Genomic DNA, 16,353 nt, shown 5'->3' on the forward strand with positions numbered 1-16,353 from the left:
TATATCATCTCATCTCTCTCTCTCTCTCTTCCTGTTGCTCCCCATCATGCTCCTTGCTCTCTCCCGCCATGTTGCTCCTCCACGCCATGCTCCATGCTCCCAGCCTCCCCGCCATGCTGCTCATGTTGCTCACTGCCATGCTCCCCTCCACACTAGCTCCGCCATGCCTGCCTGCCCTGAGGCCTTCCCTCCTTGCTGCTCCCTGCTCGCCCCCCTGCCATGCTTGCTGCCCACGCCTTGCTTGCTGTTGCCGTCGCCTAGCTCCGCCCATCTTGCTTGTTGTCGCCAGGCCGTCACCTGCCCCTTCCAGGCCATCACGGGAGCCCTCGAGCCATCGCAGGTGCCCTCCAGGCCTCAAGCCTCTTTCAAGCTGTTGCGGGGGGCTCGCAGTCCCCCCTCCTCTATCACGGGATATGTGTGAGCCCCAAGGCTTCCAAAGCAAGCCCCACGGGCTGCTCAACTGTGCCAACCAGCGCCATAGGGAGCCCCAAGGCTCCTAGCAGCTGTGCGCTGCTTGTGAGGCAGCCTTGGGCTGGTAGACATCGAGGCTGACCTTGGTGGCCAGCCCCTCAAGACCTCGAGGCCTGCTTACTCCCTCCTCAGTTCTCGACTCCAGTCTGCACCAAATCTGCACCTGCAAAAAATACTCAAGAAAGGACCAAGAAAGCAGCAAAAAGGCAATCTCCAGCTGCCAATTTGGGGACAAGAGAGATCTCACTAGACCAGAAAACAAGGGGTGAGAAGGACCGGAAGTATAGCCTCATTTGGACGAAGGCGGAGAAGATAGAAGACCCAAATGTCAAGGCTTGCATATCAACACTTAAGGAAATATGTAAGATGCAAGACACTGAAATTGAATGCCTATGCAAGAAGCTGAGAGAGACTAGAGAAGATAAGCTCTCAAACCTCCGAGCCCAAATGCAAGATGAAATGAAGAAATGGCAAGAGGAGATGCAAACCAAATGGACATGTGAAAAAGGTAAAATGCTGCAGGACATGACTTGTGCTCTAGGTGAAAAAAACAGTCATTTAGCCTCTCAAATTAAGACATTGGTAACCCACGTTGCTACCCTTAAAGATGAGTATGACAAATTGAAGGCAAGTGCACATTGGGAGGAAGGGGAGTTTCAGCCACCTATAAACGAGGAGTTAAACACCATAAAACAAATGCAACAGCTCAAAGATGCAAAGGGGACGTCAAAGGAAGGATGCAAGATCATTGATGTGCTGAAATCAGGGAATGAACAGCTCAAAAAGGAAATGGCAGCTTTGCAAACAAATGGTACAAGGGAAACATGCTGAGTTCATACGAGGACATGGTTGACCTCATTTGCCCCTAAAACCTATTAATTGGCAACATGGAACATAAGTTCTCAACCTTGACTTTTATACCTTGCGAGTAGCTTGACCCGTCTACGACGAGCTAGAGACCCGCTCCGCCAAGTCTCGAGATGCTAAAATGTCATTAGTTTCGATCGAAAGAGTATCTAGTAAAGGTACCTCAAGGGTTGGTTGCACAATAGTAAAGGTGTACTTATCAATATATAATCGCACACCAAATTGGTCCAGCTCCTATTGATTTATCTATAAAATCGGACCAAAAGCGAGCTTGTGCGGTGAGGCCGGCATGAGATCGCCTCTTGTACCACGATGGGAGGCTGGCTATTGCTCGTCAATGTACTCTACGATGATACGGGACTCGGACAAGGCCTTGCCGTTGTGGATGAATATAGGTAGAGTCTAAACGGGTTGGAGAGGATCAACTCAGGGCTGTCATGGCAGATACCCGATCATTGCCAAAAGAAAATTTCTCTCATTGAATATAAATGCATCCAGTGTTCAAGCATACACATCATCACCCAACCATAAGCTGAAGGACACCATGATCTCCAAGTGTGTGTGTGTGTGTGTTTAGATTAAAAAGTCCCATCAATAATTGAGCCATACAAATAATTCCATCAATTGGATTTAAAAAATATATTAAGGAAAACATATAAGAAAAAAATGTTTAAGACATCTAAGTTGAAAAATGCAATAACCAAAGTTTGCAAAACATTTCAGCCAAATTAAGAATTGTCAATAAGATTGAGTTTGACAAAAATGCAAATCACGAAGAGGAAGGCAGATATGCTTGCATGGAAAGATGTACTTAAGAAAGACACAACACCAAAGAAAAGCGAGCTCATCTCTGAAACACTTGAAGAAGAAAAACGACAGGGCAGCAAGACTTTGAATGTGCTGGTCAAAGGTCTAACAGTAGGTGACAGCCCCATGTCAAATGCCAAAACCCGTTTTGACAAGATGGGAGTCAACCTTACTTGTGAATCAGCCTGGAGAGTGGGTAAAGCAGATGCACTGATGAGGCCCTTGGTTGTAAAGCTACGAATAGCCACAAATAGATCCACCCTCATGAGTGCCCGGGCAACACTAAAGGGGACCAAGATCTTTCTAGATAAAGATCTCACACTCGTACAGTAGGAGCATAGAAGGGAAGGAATGGTGCGGGTGATGGCTGCAAGACAAGAGGGGAAATGGGCAGTTTACAGAGATGGCAAGGTGATCATTCGAGAGAGAGCAGAAAAAGATGTACGAGATGTAGGAGAAGGAGACAGCACATGACGGTGTCTGAACAATGGGACAAGTATGCAAAACAAATTGAGGATGGCAATGTGGAATTGTAATGGTACCCTCTGGTGCGACCAAGGGGGGTTCTTGGAGACATACAGTAATAGAGATATGATCTTCTACACCGAGACACATGAGAGTTCAGAGAGAGGGCTACCCACAGTGACAAGATACACTTGGGAGTCTGCTCATTGGAGGGAAAGTGGGATACGAGAATCTGAAGGTGTGGTTGTTCTCTTCAGATCCCATCTGAGGCTACTCCTCTCTGTGATACGAAGGGAGGAGCATGCACAACACATCACGGCCGATCTTCATTACAGTGTGTTACTTTCCCCCAGACACATCATCTTATGTGCGAGAGGTCACCACTGAGACTATCCCGTATGAGACTATCCAAGATGATATCACACAGTTCTCCAAGCACGGGGACACTCTCCTCCTTGGTGACAACAGACAGATGGGCTTGTTAGATTTCAATAAGGATTCCCTCATAGTACCAGAGATGGATGCAGCAAAGCTGATTGTGAGCCAGTTGGCAGATGCAGATGCAACACTAACAGGATATGGGAGGCATCTACTCGAGTTGGGGGCTATACGTGACCTGATCATATATAGCAGTCTCCAAAGATGGCCATCATTTGGTGGGCTTACTTGTTTCCCACATGGAGGGGAGAGTAGTACGGTGGACTACCTGATCGGTCCACTAGCCTTTGCCCAACAGACACATGATTTTATTGTCCTTCACTCCGGGCCGACCACTCATACCTTACCTTCTGTATATCGGTTGCAATGCCAGCCATGAGGAGGGTCCCCCTGCCACCCACTCACGATCAGATCCATTTTGACCGTGCTCTTGACACGGTGTAGGTGAGCCACCTGGCTTCTGAGCTTCTACTACTACTTGGAGAGGGGATGGACCTCGCACATGCATCAGACACCCTTACCTCCGTGATATAGGATGTTGCCACCCGATCCTTTGCCCTGACACGATCTGCACATGTTCCAGATGGGAAGATGCCCCAAAACCCCTTGTTCGATGATGAGTGCAAAGAGATAACAGCCCACCTTACACGTGAGCGAGCACTGGGACACTTGACTTCACCAGAGGCACAACGGATCTCACACCGAGTGATACGGCGTAAGAAGTGGTCTTTCCCCTTACACAAAATGGATGAGGTAATAAGCTCCTTTCGCAGAAGAGACTACTACGGGATGGGGGCTCTTGTCGGAGGGAAAGTCGCCCATCCCCATGACAGATCCAGCAGTCTGGCATACATATGCATGCTCCCTATATGATGTCCCAGGTCAGGCACCACCTGATATGTCCTCTATGTCCAAACCCACTGCGTGTCATTCGTTTACTACGCAAAATGTACGAGCTGCCCTTCTCACCAGATCATGAGGGACTACACACTCAGCATTTTGCGCATGGGCAAGAGATCTTGACCCCAATCCTAGCACAGCTGTTCAACCATGCCGTCTGCCATGGCTTCCAACCTACTTGGAGCACCACCACCATAGTACCGATACACAAGGCAGGTGATCCCATGGACACTGGGAACTACCGCACTCTTGGGTCAGAATAGTTTTTAGTATAGGATATAATGGAGCAATATATTTATGTAATATCTAGTGATCATAGTTTCCAATATAGGATAAAATGAAGCATAGAGTAACGTTGTCATTCAAAAATGATAATATACCTTCTTTGAACATATACAAGTATCATGCATTCGTAAAAAAAGTTAGTCATAAACTGCAACATAATGTGCCCATAATGCATGTACATTAAATCTTCACACGTTAGAATGAGAGAAAGGAAATAATTTAACTATGAAATCACGGATCAATGTAGGAAATGGTCTTCTATGCACACATGTATGCTAAGGGTCCATCTAATACAATATTGAAAATTGATGTGAGTATGAGTGTATGCATCCATCGGTGATGTATATGAGTGTATGCATCCATCCATGATGTATATTATTGTGCTAATCCATGGTGCTTTACGGCTTGAGTTATTTGTAGTGCAATTAATCACAACAATGTTGTATTTTTTTAAAGAAAAATGCCATAAAAATTTCATGCTGCAAAACACACACAAAAAAATGGCATTTGTAGCATTAATCCAAGCATTTCCTGCAAGCAATCTCCATCCCTCCCTTTCTTGCTTACTCCTTTCGGCCACCTCCACCCTCTTGTTGCCCTTCAAGACTGCCTCTTGCCTCCTCGCCTCCTTGCTTCCTCACCTCCTCACCTCCTTGCTTCTTTGCCTTCTCACCTCCTTGCATCATGCTTGTTGCTGGTGATTCCAAGGCCGTCCCTCCCCTCATTGGCCAGCTCCTCTACTCCTCACGTCGTCCATTCCCTCATTTTGGTATCTCCAATGAATAGCCTAGGGGTCTTGTTTTTGGAGGGGGGAAGCATAAGAATGGCAACACGTTAATGCGCTGTCATTTTTCGTGCTTCTGCCACCCAAAAACAAGACCTGCAAAGCCCTTGCTTAAGCTTGAATGAGCCTCTTGATTTTGGGGGTGTAATGGTCAAAAATACACCCCCAAAATCAAGAGACTCATTCAACCTTAAGCAAGGGCTTTGCAAGCATTGCAAGTCTAATAAATGAAATCAATCAGATTAGGAATTGGCAAACTCGATTTGGGAATGGTCAGAAATATTTTGTCTTTGAATAATGCCTTGGATCATGGGATGGGATCCCATCAACCTACTGCCTGTGATGACGAATGGTTATGCCCTCGACTAAAGGTGACTTGTGTGTAGTAGTAAAAGGAAAAAAATGTGGATATGATAGCCCTCATGGAATCTCTAAGGGGTCTTGATTTTGGCACATTCTAGCACTTGAGCCATACATCAATTTCCAACACTTTAGGCATATAGTGGCTTCGCCCACACAACGTTTCCAGCTGCAATCCAAGCATCAAGCAATCTCATATTCTGTATCCAGAGACATCACGAGGGATAGAGCCTCTTTTTGGTAGCCTCACTAGCAATATGTATTGAAAAAGAAATGTATTCAATTATTATATTCTTCCTTGCTATATGAATGCTCTTAATGCATCCAAATTGTAGAACTACTTCAATACTATTGCTTAGTTATATTGTATAATAACCTCCATATGTATGCTCGTGAGACAACAAAAAAGAGACCTAGCAGCCCAAAAATGACAGCACATTAACGCACTGCCATTTTTGGGATACCAGGCCTCTTTTTTAATGTCTCACGACCATAAGAACAAGCACTTGTGTTCCTTACCTTTCTTTCCCATGGGGGTCTTGATTTTAGGGGGGGTATGCCAAAAATTGATAAACAACATTATTTGGTGCATATAGTTATATTAAATAGATAAAATAGGCATGAAAACCATCTAACTTGGCTCTTGCCATTCAAATTGATGTATGACATGATCCCATTTGGATTTGTAATTCCAAAGATATGGGGTCCTACTTTTACGGCTTGAATGCCTGAAATAGGCAGTGCGTGAACGCACTGCCTATTTCATACATTTAGGCCTCAAAAGTAGGACCCCATGTAGGACCACATGAGGTCCTACTTTTGAGGCCTAAATGCATGAAATAGGCAGCGCGTTGACAAGCTGCCTATTTCAAGAATTCAGGCCCTAAAAGTAGAACCAAAGATACGAATCCCAATGGGATCATGTCCTATATCAAATCGAACGGCAAGAGCCAATTTAGATGGTTTTCATGCCTATTTTCTCCATCAATCAAAACTGTATGCATGAATATATACATCAATATATGCATCAATATATACATATGTATGTATGTGTATAAATATGCTCATGTGTGAACAGCGCTCCATTTTTTCATGAGCTTTGAAGATGTACAAAGGTTGTACAAAGGTTTTTTGAATTAATATAAATCACTCTTTTTTCTGCCCAAAAAAGAACTCCTTATCGACTTCCCTCCAAACACTCCCTCAATATTGTAATACATATGCTTATGAAAAGAGATCAAAAGAGGGGGAAGAGGGGGAGAAAGAGAGAGGAAAAGAGGAAAATGAGACATGCTCATGCATAAGCATAAGCATAAGAGAAAGAAGAGGGAAAAAGATATTGATGCATATATTAATGTATATATTCATGCATATAGTTTTGATTGATGGAGAAAATAGGCATGAAAACCATCTAAATTGGCTCTTGCCGTTCGATTTGATATAGGACATGATCCCATGTATACACATACATACATACATACATGTGTGTGTGTGTGGGGGGGGGGGGGGGAGGGGGTATGATCACTTCATTAATCCTGCCCTGATTACCTCCATGGAGGACCATCTTAAAAGTTATTCCCGGAAGGACTTGTCCCGCGACTCCAAAAGACAGCAAGTCGATTTCTCTACCTCAGCCTCTGTAGATGCTCACTATGTTTTCGACATGCTCAAGGATGAATTTCACCACAACCGGAAGGAGTGGGCCAAACCTCCCCTGCCCTTAAGTATAAGCTGAAGCTGCCCTCATTGGTCGCTCCTCTCTGAAACTTTTCTCAGCAAGCAGTTATCATTTTCTTCCCAGGGAAGCTACCTTCAGCAAATGATGTAGCTCAGTGGATTCAAGCTTTGTTGGGAGGTTGCTTTGTTGAAGGAGTATACTTTGCTTCTCCAGGTTTTTATGAAGTGCACTTTTTGGATGCCTCATATCGTCAGCAGATATTGGAGATGTCCCCTCTATTCTATGGCAGACAAATGGTGCATGTCATGCCATGGTCGCCAAATAAGGATTATCACGGTCTCATTCGACATCACTGCCCTGTATGGGTTGAGGTAGTGGATTTTCCGGATTATATTAGGGCTGAGTTACCAAGTCTGGCAGCTACTTTGGGACAAGTTGTATGCCCACCCCGTCCTTCGGGTAATCGAAATCGGTTTTGTGTTCTTTGGGATACAGATCACCCAACCCCTCATTCCATTGCGGTAGAGGTGGAGGATGTTCCCTTGGGTGAAAATTATTTTGACTTGAAATGGGGAGTATTTGCGGGTGCTTGTTTCACATGTCATAAGTTTGTCCACCTAGCCTCACAGTGTCCTGCAGTCCTGCATCAGCTCCCACCTACAGCTATTGCTCCAGAAAATACTTCCCCTCCAACTTATGGTCCGGGGCCTAAGGCTATGCCTAGCAAGTTGGGTGATGTGGCATCTAAAGCTGTCCCTCCCAAAAAAAATATGGTTCAGGTTTCAGCCAAGCAAAAGGATAAGGGAAAGGGCAAAATGTCAGAATCTCATGCCTCTCCCCAGGGTGCTCGGCAACAACCCAAAAAGGTATTTGCGCTCAAGCCACGACCGTTACAATCTCGTCATTGGGATGCCTCTACTTCCACCCCTGGTCAGGCCTCTACCCCTGCTGATAGCCTCACTTCTCAATTGTGGGTTGATGTGCTCAAAAGGGGCATCCCTGTATGTGACAATGATGAGGATTATAGAGCTAATGATCCAGGAGGCCAGGTGGACGTCAATGTCATGGCTGAGGCCTGACAACTTATACCTTTACTATGCTTTTTGGTTCGGCTGTACATATCTTCTATGTCTACTTCAATTACTTGCATTACATACAATGTTCAAGGTCTTTGCAATGTCAATAAGTGGAGACTATTTTGGCACTATGTACATAGAATGCACCCCGATGTAATTTCTTTACAGGAACACAACCAACACTTCTTGGCTGGCCAGCAAGGCCACTTTGCTGGTTATGACATCTTTTATGCTGGTACAATGCACTTTTCGGGGGTATGCATGCTGGTGAAACATGATATGCAGCCCACGGTTGCTTACAATGACCCCCAGGGTCGATGGATGGTGATCAGATGCATCTGTCATGCTGATCTTTATGAAATAGCATCTGTCTATGCCTCTCAAACTTCTGCGACAAGAGCTCGAATGTGGGCCTCCCTCAAACAATATCCATGGCTGTCTAATGCCTTTTTGTGTGGAGACTTTAATAACTCGCCTGCCGTCCAAGACAACACCACTCATCGTTCTCACATGATCCCCACTGAGCTTCGACATTGGGAGGATATGCTTTCTTTTTTGCATGCAGAAGATTTATGGCTCTCAACAAGGGATAGAGATATGGGTTATACATACCATCACAATGCCTTTACTCATTACTGCGCTCGACTTGACAGATGGTATTTGTTGCATGCTCGGCAGTATGCTAGCTTCACATGTGCACTATGGGTTGATCATTCCCTCTTGCTATCTGATCACTTTCCAGTATGCTTGACATTATCTATAGCACGTTTGACAGATGATATGCCTTTTTTTGGTCGTCGCCTACTCCATGTTAATAGTGCTTATTTGCTTCATCAACAATTTCAGAACATGGTGAGAGTGGTGGTCCGCCCCCTTCTCTTACATGCTCAGGAGGACATGGATTTCGCTTGGATCAGTCTTGCCCATCGTTTGCAGGATGTTATTCAAGATTATGGACGGAGTTACATGGGAAACCTCAGGCTTAAGCTGAAATGGGCTCAATCTCACAAGCAACAAATGGATGTAATCAGCTCTTACACGCAGCTCACCTCCTCTGAACAGGATTCTTGTGCTTATGCGGTTCATATCATCCATCAAAATGATCTTCGCAAATTAAAGAAGTGGCAAATCCGAGCTCGCATGAAACCCCTTCTGGATAAGGGCTGCTCCTCCAAAGCCTTCTTTAAAAGGCTGCATGCGGATAGGCGAAAGGAGGATATTTGCAGGATCACGCAAGATGATGGCACCTGGACCACCTCCAAATCAGAATTGGAATCGCAATGCTCTAGTCATTTCCAGCATCTCTTTTCTCCTCAGCCTGATCATTCAATGCAAGTGAATGCAGCTAGGTCTCAATTTCTTATGCATGTTCAGACTATATTGAATCCGGAACAGGCTCATGCATTGGAGCAGCCCTTTATGCTTAATGAACTGGATGATGCTTTGAGTCATTTACGTAAAGGCAGCTCTCCTGGTTGGGATGGATTGACTGTTGAATTTTTCCGTGCATTTTGGGGTGATCTCAAGAACACTCTGCTTCTTATGATCAATCATGCTTGGGCAGAACAATCTCTTCCTCGTTCTTGGCAACATGGCCTTGTCAAATTGATCCCCAAAAAAAGGTTGTGTGAGACAATGGCTGATTGGCAGCCCATATCTCTTATGCCAATCATTTACAAACTCATTGCCAAAATGATTGTCCTCAGGGTTCGATTTATCTTGCAAGCAAGACTTCATCCCAGGCAGTATGGGTTTGTTCCCAAAAGACAAATTACTGACAATATCTCCAATGCTTTGCTTGCAATTGAGTATGCCAAATATTCCAAAGAAGATGTTCTCATTCTGCAAGTGGACATTGCGAAAGCATTTGATACTGTCCATTGGGATTTTCTCTCTCAGACTATGCATAAATTGGGATTTGGCCCTCGGCTGGTCCATATTATTTACTGGTTCTATTCTCATGCCACTGCGCAGTGTTTGCTTGGTGGTGGGTTGTCAAGAACATGGACTATGACCCGCTCAGTGAGACAGGGTTGCCCTCTTAGTTCGCTATTGTATGCCATTGCTACTCATCCGTTATTGTTGCACATGGACCATCTTGCAAATACAGGGCAGCTTCATGGCTTGCAAATTCCAGGGACACAGCCGCTTCTTGCACAGGCATATGCTGATGATTCATATTTCATGCCCAGGAATTCTCAAAGTGACCTCTCTCATTTGATGCATACTCTGAATGATTTTGGCATAGCTGTTGGACTGCATATTAACTTTCAGAAATCGAATCTTCTAGCATTGAAAGAAGTTGATTGGCATGCACTTCTCTGGCCAGGCCACATTATCTCTTCCCATACTATTGTGAGGCATTTAGGGTATCCCATTGGCTGGAATATTACCCCTCAACAACAGCTCAAATGGGTGCTTCAAAAGATTAACAAGAAGCTGGAATACTGGCATTTGTCCACTTGGCCTCTACATGTTCGACTTCGGATAGTACAGTCTATCATTATGGCATATGTGCAATTTTATTTGCCTCTTCTTCCCTGGTCTTTTAAGCATTTGGCTTCCTATATGTCCCAGGCTATGGAGATATTTTGGAAAAGCAAATCTCACAAAAAGGCTTTGCGACTACTTCCCATGCAGTCTGTTTGTTCCTCTAAGACTCATGGGGGACTGAATATTCTCAATCTTCAGTTTCATATGTTGGCAAGAAAGAGCACTATGATTGCTGATTTCTTTCAGCAAAAACAGCCATGGGCTATTATGTTAGCAGCTATGTGTGGAAACATGACGTCCCATGCATATGGGCATTGGATTATAGATCACTGGGAAGCAGTCATGACCACATTTCAGGGGAAAATTCCTGGCTGTCCTGTTTCTACTGCTTTTATTCATGATTGCAAGAGAATTCTCTCTTATGCTAAATGGTCAGGTGCTTCTTCCCATCATGGTAATTCTCTTTGCTTGGAAAGCATCCATTGGAGCAAGGTGTTTGAATCGCCTCTTGCTTTACAGGCACCTATTAAAGCATATAATCTTATGAAATTGGGCATAAGATTTGTCGGAGATGTTGTGGATCAACATGGTTATGTGCTTTCATTTCCACAAGCTTGTAGGACATTCCCCTTGGGTCTGCGTCATAGGCCCATTTGGAGAATACTTACAACTATGTTGCAGCCATTTGTTCCTGTTCCTCCACTGTTTGTACAGGACAGATTACTGGACTGGAATCTGACTTCCTTATCTCCCGCTACCTGTTCACTTTCAATGCATAATCTGGCCTCCTCGATGGTCTATAGATTTCTTCTTCCACCGCCATGGATTGATAAGCATGCCAACACTCTTTGGAATTTGGATAGGCCTTTATCTTGGTGGCAATCACAACTCAAGAAAATTTGGAAAGCTAAATTGCCATTTAAACAGAGGCTTTTCTTTTGGAGATGTATAGTGGGAGCTTTTTCCATTGGGGTGAAATTGGCAGCACATCGCATTGCTTCCCCTTCCTACCCCCGTTGCTCTCATCACCGTGAGACAGTTCCCCATTTGTTATGGTCTTGCCCGCACTCTCGAATATTGATCACTCATGTCTCTCATTTGCTGCGACTTCGGTTTCCCTCTATCAGATTCGGGATACTCTTCTGGATGTTTGGATGCTTCTCATCTCATATGTCTCCATTCCTCCTTTTCTTTCACTGGGTTCGTTTTTGGGTACTACGGACTATTTGGACACAGAGATTGCGTTCTAGGATGGGACAACAGTTTCCTCAGGCATATGCTTTCTTCAGAATGTCCCTCAAGCAATCTTTATATGATAGTTATGCTGCGAGGGACTTGGATGCTACTAGCCTTGAAGTGTTTTCTGACTGTTTTTGAGTTCTTCCATTAGGCTCTCTTTTGGAGTCTAATGTTATGTACATTGATTTCATGTTAATAATATAGTTACTGGTTCCACAAAAAAAAGTGTGTGGGGGGGGTACACACACACACACACTTTTTTTTCCAGTGCATTGTATTTATATTCTCATAAATTTACAAGATGGGAAGTCTCCAAAATGGAGAGTATCCCAAAGATCAGAAGCATTAAAAAAAAGGCTCTATGCAAGAAGCATGTAGATCACCCTCATGGCAGGCATCATATAAGGATTGCCGCAATGAGGCTCGGAAAGATTCATATGACTTGTGAATCTGCCGGCCCAAGTATGCCAAATTATGCTCATTCCAAATTGTCCAAAGAGCCCAATATCTCACCCATGAGAGAAATAGTGAGTATTGAGACAAAGACCTCATAAATCTGCCAAATAACCAAAAATGTTTCCCAAATCTGTGACTCGGGAAATGGAGCCGAAGATGATCTAAAATTCTCCCAAGGAGGTTCCTAGAAGACGGGCAGTGCCAAAGCAAATGAGGGACAGTCTCAGTGGGATACACACACACACACACACACACACACACACATATATACATACATATATATACGCATATAGATATATATGTATGTATATACATACATATATACATACATACATACATAACAGCAAAATTAGGACCCCATTGGTTGCCTATTTCATGCATTTTGTTGTCTCATGAGCATAAGAATAAGCTCTTGTGTTCCTTATCTTTCTTTGCAATGGGGGTCTTGATTTTGGGGAAGGTATGCCAAAAATTAATAAACAACATTATTTGATGAATATAGTTTTAGTTGATGAAGAAAATGGACATGAAAACCATCTAAATTGAATCTTGCTGTTCGATTTGATATATGACATGACCCCATTTGGATATGCAAGTCCAAAGATATGGGGTGCTACTTTTAGGGCCTGAATGCCTAAAATAGACACGTTGCCTATTTCATGCATTTCGGCCTCAAAAGTAGGACCCCGTTGTGTTACCAATGGGGTCCTACTTTTGAGGCCTAAATACATGAAATAAGCAACGTGCCCTAAAAGTAGGACGTCGTATCTTTGGACTTACAAATCCAAATGGGGTCATGTTATATATCGAATCAAACGGCAAGAGCCAATTTAGATGATTTTCATGTCCATTTTCTCCATATATCAAAATTGCATGCATCAATATATACATATATGCATCAAAACACACACACACACACACACACACACACTTTTTTTTTTTTGTGGGAAGAAATCTTTTATTTCTGTAGAATAATTACATTCATAGTTACTTCAAAAACGAAGTAGCTACTACTCAACTAAAGATCTCAGTATAAGCTGTATACACATCCTGATCAATCAAACGAGTCTGAAAACAATCGTAGAATGATTATTGCAGAGATCGTTTGAAAAAAAGAAAGGATGAAAATAGTGGATCACCAAAGACTCTTTGATTTCTATCCATCCATAAAGTCCATAGGGTCCAATAGCGCACCCATACAAAAAATAAATCAAAACCCTGTCTCTATGGATGAAAGCCAAACAACCAGAAAAATCTGCCAAAAGTAATAGTAGGAACTCGCTGTCGAAGCCTCTGTCTGATGAGAGCAATGAGATCAGAAGTATTTGGACAGGACCAAAAGATGTGAAACATTGATTCAGTAGAGTGCTGGCATCTGTGACAAACAGCTGAAGCAATATGTCTGTGTGCAAGTAACTGTCCGGATGGAAAAATGCCAAGGAGAACTCGCCATAGGAAAAGCTGTTGTCAAAGAGGGACTTTGTAATGCCAAAGGAGACGCAGCCTTTTTCTCCACCACTTCATTGGACGATCCATATGCCAAACAGTATTTGCTCTGTTGGAAATCCAAGGTGGAGGTAATAACACTTTATACAGTGATGACACTGTGATATGTGAGCTTCAAAGGACAGGCGTATGAGGAAGGAGAGCGTAAAATCCAATCCTCAAGCCGATGCTGAAGTTCCAAATGAGGTACCGGCAAGTACGGTTGGAGCATTGCTGAAATTTTATGCCATAAAGGACGATAATGAGCTCCCAAGCCATATTTGCGAGCAGCCATAGAAAAGGATAGAATTGTGCCATCATCCTGAAGTACATCCGCCACAGATGAAATGCCTTTGAAGGAGAGAAATAAGAAAGTCGGGGTTCTTGTATGGCCAAAGGAGGGTGGAATACTTTAGACCAAAAGAGATTCTCTACCCTCAAAAAGTTGCCCGAGAGAGAGTCCCTGCCTTGCCATTCCAAGTGGGATAGAATGTGTTTCCAATCAAGAAGCAGACAAGAGACAAAAGGGCATCCTCTGATCTTGCCTTGGATAGAGCCAAATAAAAAATCCCACTGAGTAGGCTGCCAATTCCCAAAGGCAGATGTATGAAGATGTAATAAGAGAGAGCGGATCATGAAAGCCCAAGGCTGATCTCCTTGTATAAACTGTATCATCATTTTCCCTCTGTGAGCAAGTAAATGCATTTGAATATTGAGAATGTTCAGACCCCCGTGCATCTTTGGAGAACAGAGACGATGCATGGAGAGTAATCTGAGACTTTTCTTACCATGTTTTGAACGCCAGAAAATTTCCATGATAGCTGACATAAATGAAACCAGATCTGCCTTAGTGAACATAGTGAGAGGCAGATAAAATTGTATGTATGCTATCAAAATGGATTGTGTAATTTGCAGACGAACATGTAATGGCCAAGTTGCAAGCTTCCAATATCAAGTTTGGCCCTAACTTTACTAGCACCCAATCAGTTTGTTGTGAACGGGTGAGTCCCCAGCCTAGAGGATAACCAAGATGTTGAATGAATTGAGAAGCGGGGACAATTTCCCTAGGCCACAGAAGGTTGTGCCATTCCTGTGCATGTAAAGGCAGCAATTTTGATTTCTGAAAATTTACCCGAAGGCCAGCAGCCAATCCATATGTATAATCATGGACAGATCAGCCCGAGTATTTTTTGGAGTAAAGAATGAATCATCAGCATATGTCTGAGCAATCATGCTGCGACTGCCAAGAATCTTCGAACCGTGCAGCTGGTCAGTGTCCAAGAGGTGATCCAGATATTGAAGCAGTGGATGATGATTCAACACTCTGTCGACACAAAAATATGGTCAGAATTGATTGACTCACAACAGTCCTATCTATAGCACAGCTATGGCAAAAAGTAAAGCACTCAGTGGACATCCTTGTCTGACAGAGCAAGCAAGAGTCCAGGATGGAGAGATATCTCTGAAAGTATGCAGGCAGCTTCACTATCTTGATATAGCCAAGTGATGAGTTGCTGCATTTTTGTGCCAAAACCCAAAGCCTGCATAGTCGATGAAATAAAATCCCACTGAACTGTATCAAAGGCTTTGGCAATATCAACTTGCAATAACAAAACATCCTGCTGTGTGTATTTGGCATATTCAATTCCAATGTAGGCATTAGCAATGTTATCTGTGATTTGCCTACGTGGGACAAAGCCATATTGCGCAGGATGCAACCCATCATGTAAAAACCCCTTTAGCCGATCAACAATCATTTTGGTAGTGACTTTGTAAATTACGGGCATAAGAGTGATAGGTCTCCAGTCTGCCAAAGACTCACAAATTTGTTTTTTAGGAAGGAGTTTAACAAGACCTCTCTTCCATGTGTCCGGCATTTTCTGATTTTGCCACGCAACATTCACCATATATAGCAATGAATGCTTCAAAATAGGCCAGTATGCTAGAAAAAACTCGACTGTTAAACCATCCCATTCGGGGGATTTCCATCTGCCACATGATTTGATCGCATCTGACAGTTCCCTCTCCGTAAAGGGTTCCTCCAATTCCAAAGCTTGAGTAGGGGAAATGATTGGAGAAACATGTTGCAACAGTAAATTTCGTGCAAGCAAAATCTATTGCGAGGGAGGAGCTGCAGAGCCAAATTGCTGAGAGAAGTGATGCACACAAACAGAGACAAGCTGTGACTGTGAAGTAGTCCATGATCCATCGGGCATAAGCACTCTGCAAATTTCTGTTTTGATTCTCCTCTGATGTAAACTCTTGAAAAATTCTTTGGAAGAGCAACCTTTATCTGTGAAGGCTCTTTGTCTTGCTCTAGTCTCCCATTTTGCCAGTTTCCTGTGATCATTTAGTTTAAGACAATGTCTGGCCTGACATAGTGTTGTTTGCTCATGCATGGACAACGAACGATGATGACTGAGTTCAGTGAGGTCTTGACAAGTAGATTTGGCCTGAGCAATGGTTTACCTCAGAGTCTTCATGTAAGACTTGCCATAAGCTCTAATCACCACTTGCATTTTAGAAATAAAAGAATCCCAGGCATCATC

The 16,353-nt window shown here is 43.5% G+C and overlaps 1 protein-coding gene across 2 annotated transcripts in view; it reads right to left on the minus strand.

Moving 5' to 3' along the window:
* LOC147898248 (Ubiquitin-conjugating enzyme family protein) overlaps positions 1-16,353 on the minus strand; it is a 120,550-nt gene that overhangs the window by 66,861 nt on the left and 37,336 nt on the right. The gene's annotated exons all lie outside the window — the stretch shown is intronic.

The sequence above is a fragment of the Dipteris shenzhenensis genome, chromosome 9 (assembly GCF_047967505.1).
Source record: "Dipteris shenzhenensis isolate YYH24624 ecotype China chromosome 9, Dip_SZ_1.0, whole genome shotgun sequence".
NCBI classification, from domain to species: domain Eukaryota; kingdom Viridiplantae; phylum Streptophyta; class Polypodiopsida; order Gleicheniales; family Dipteridaceae; genus Dipteris; species Dipteris shenzhenensis.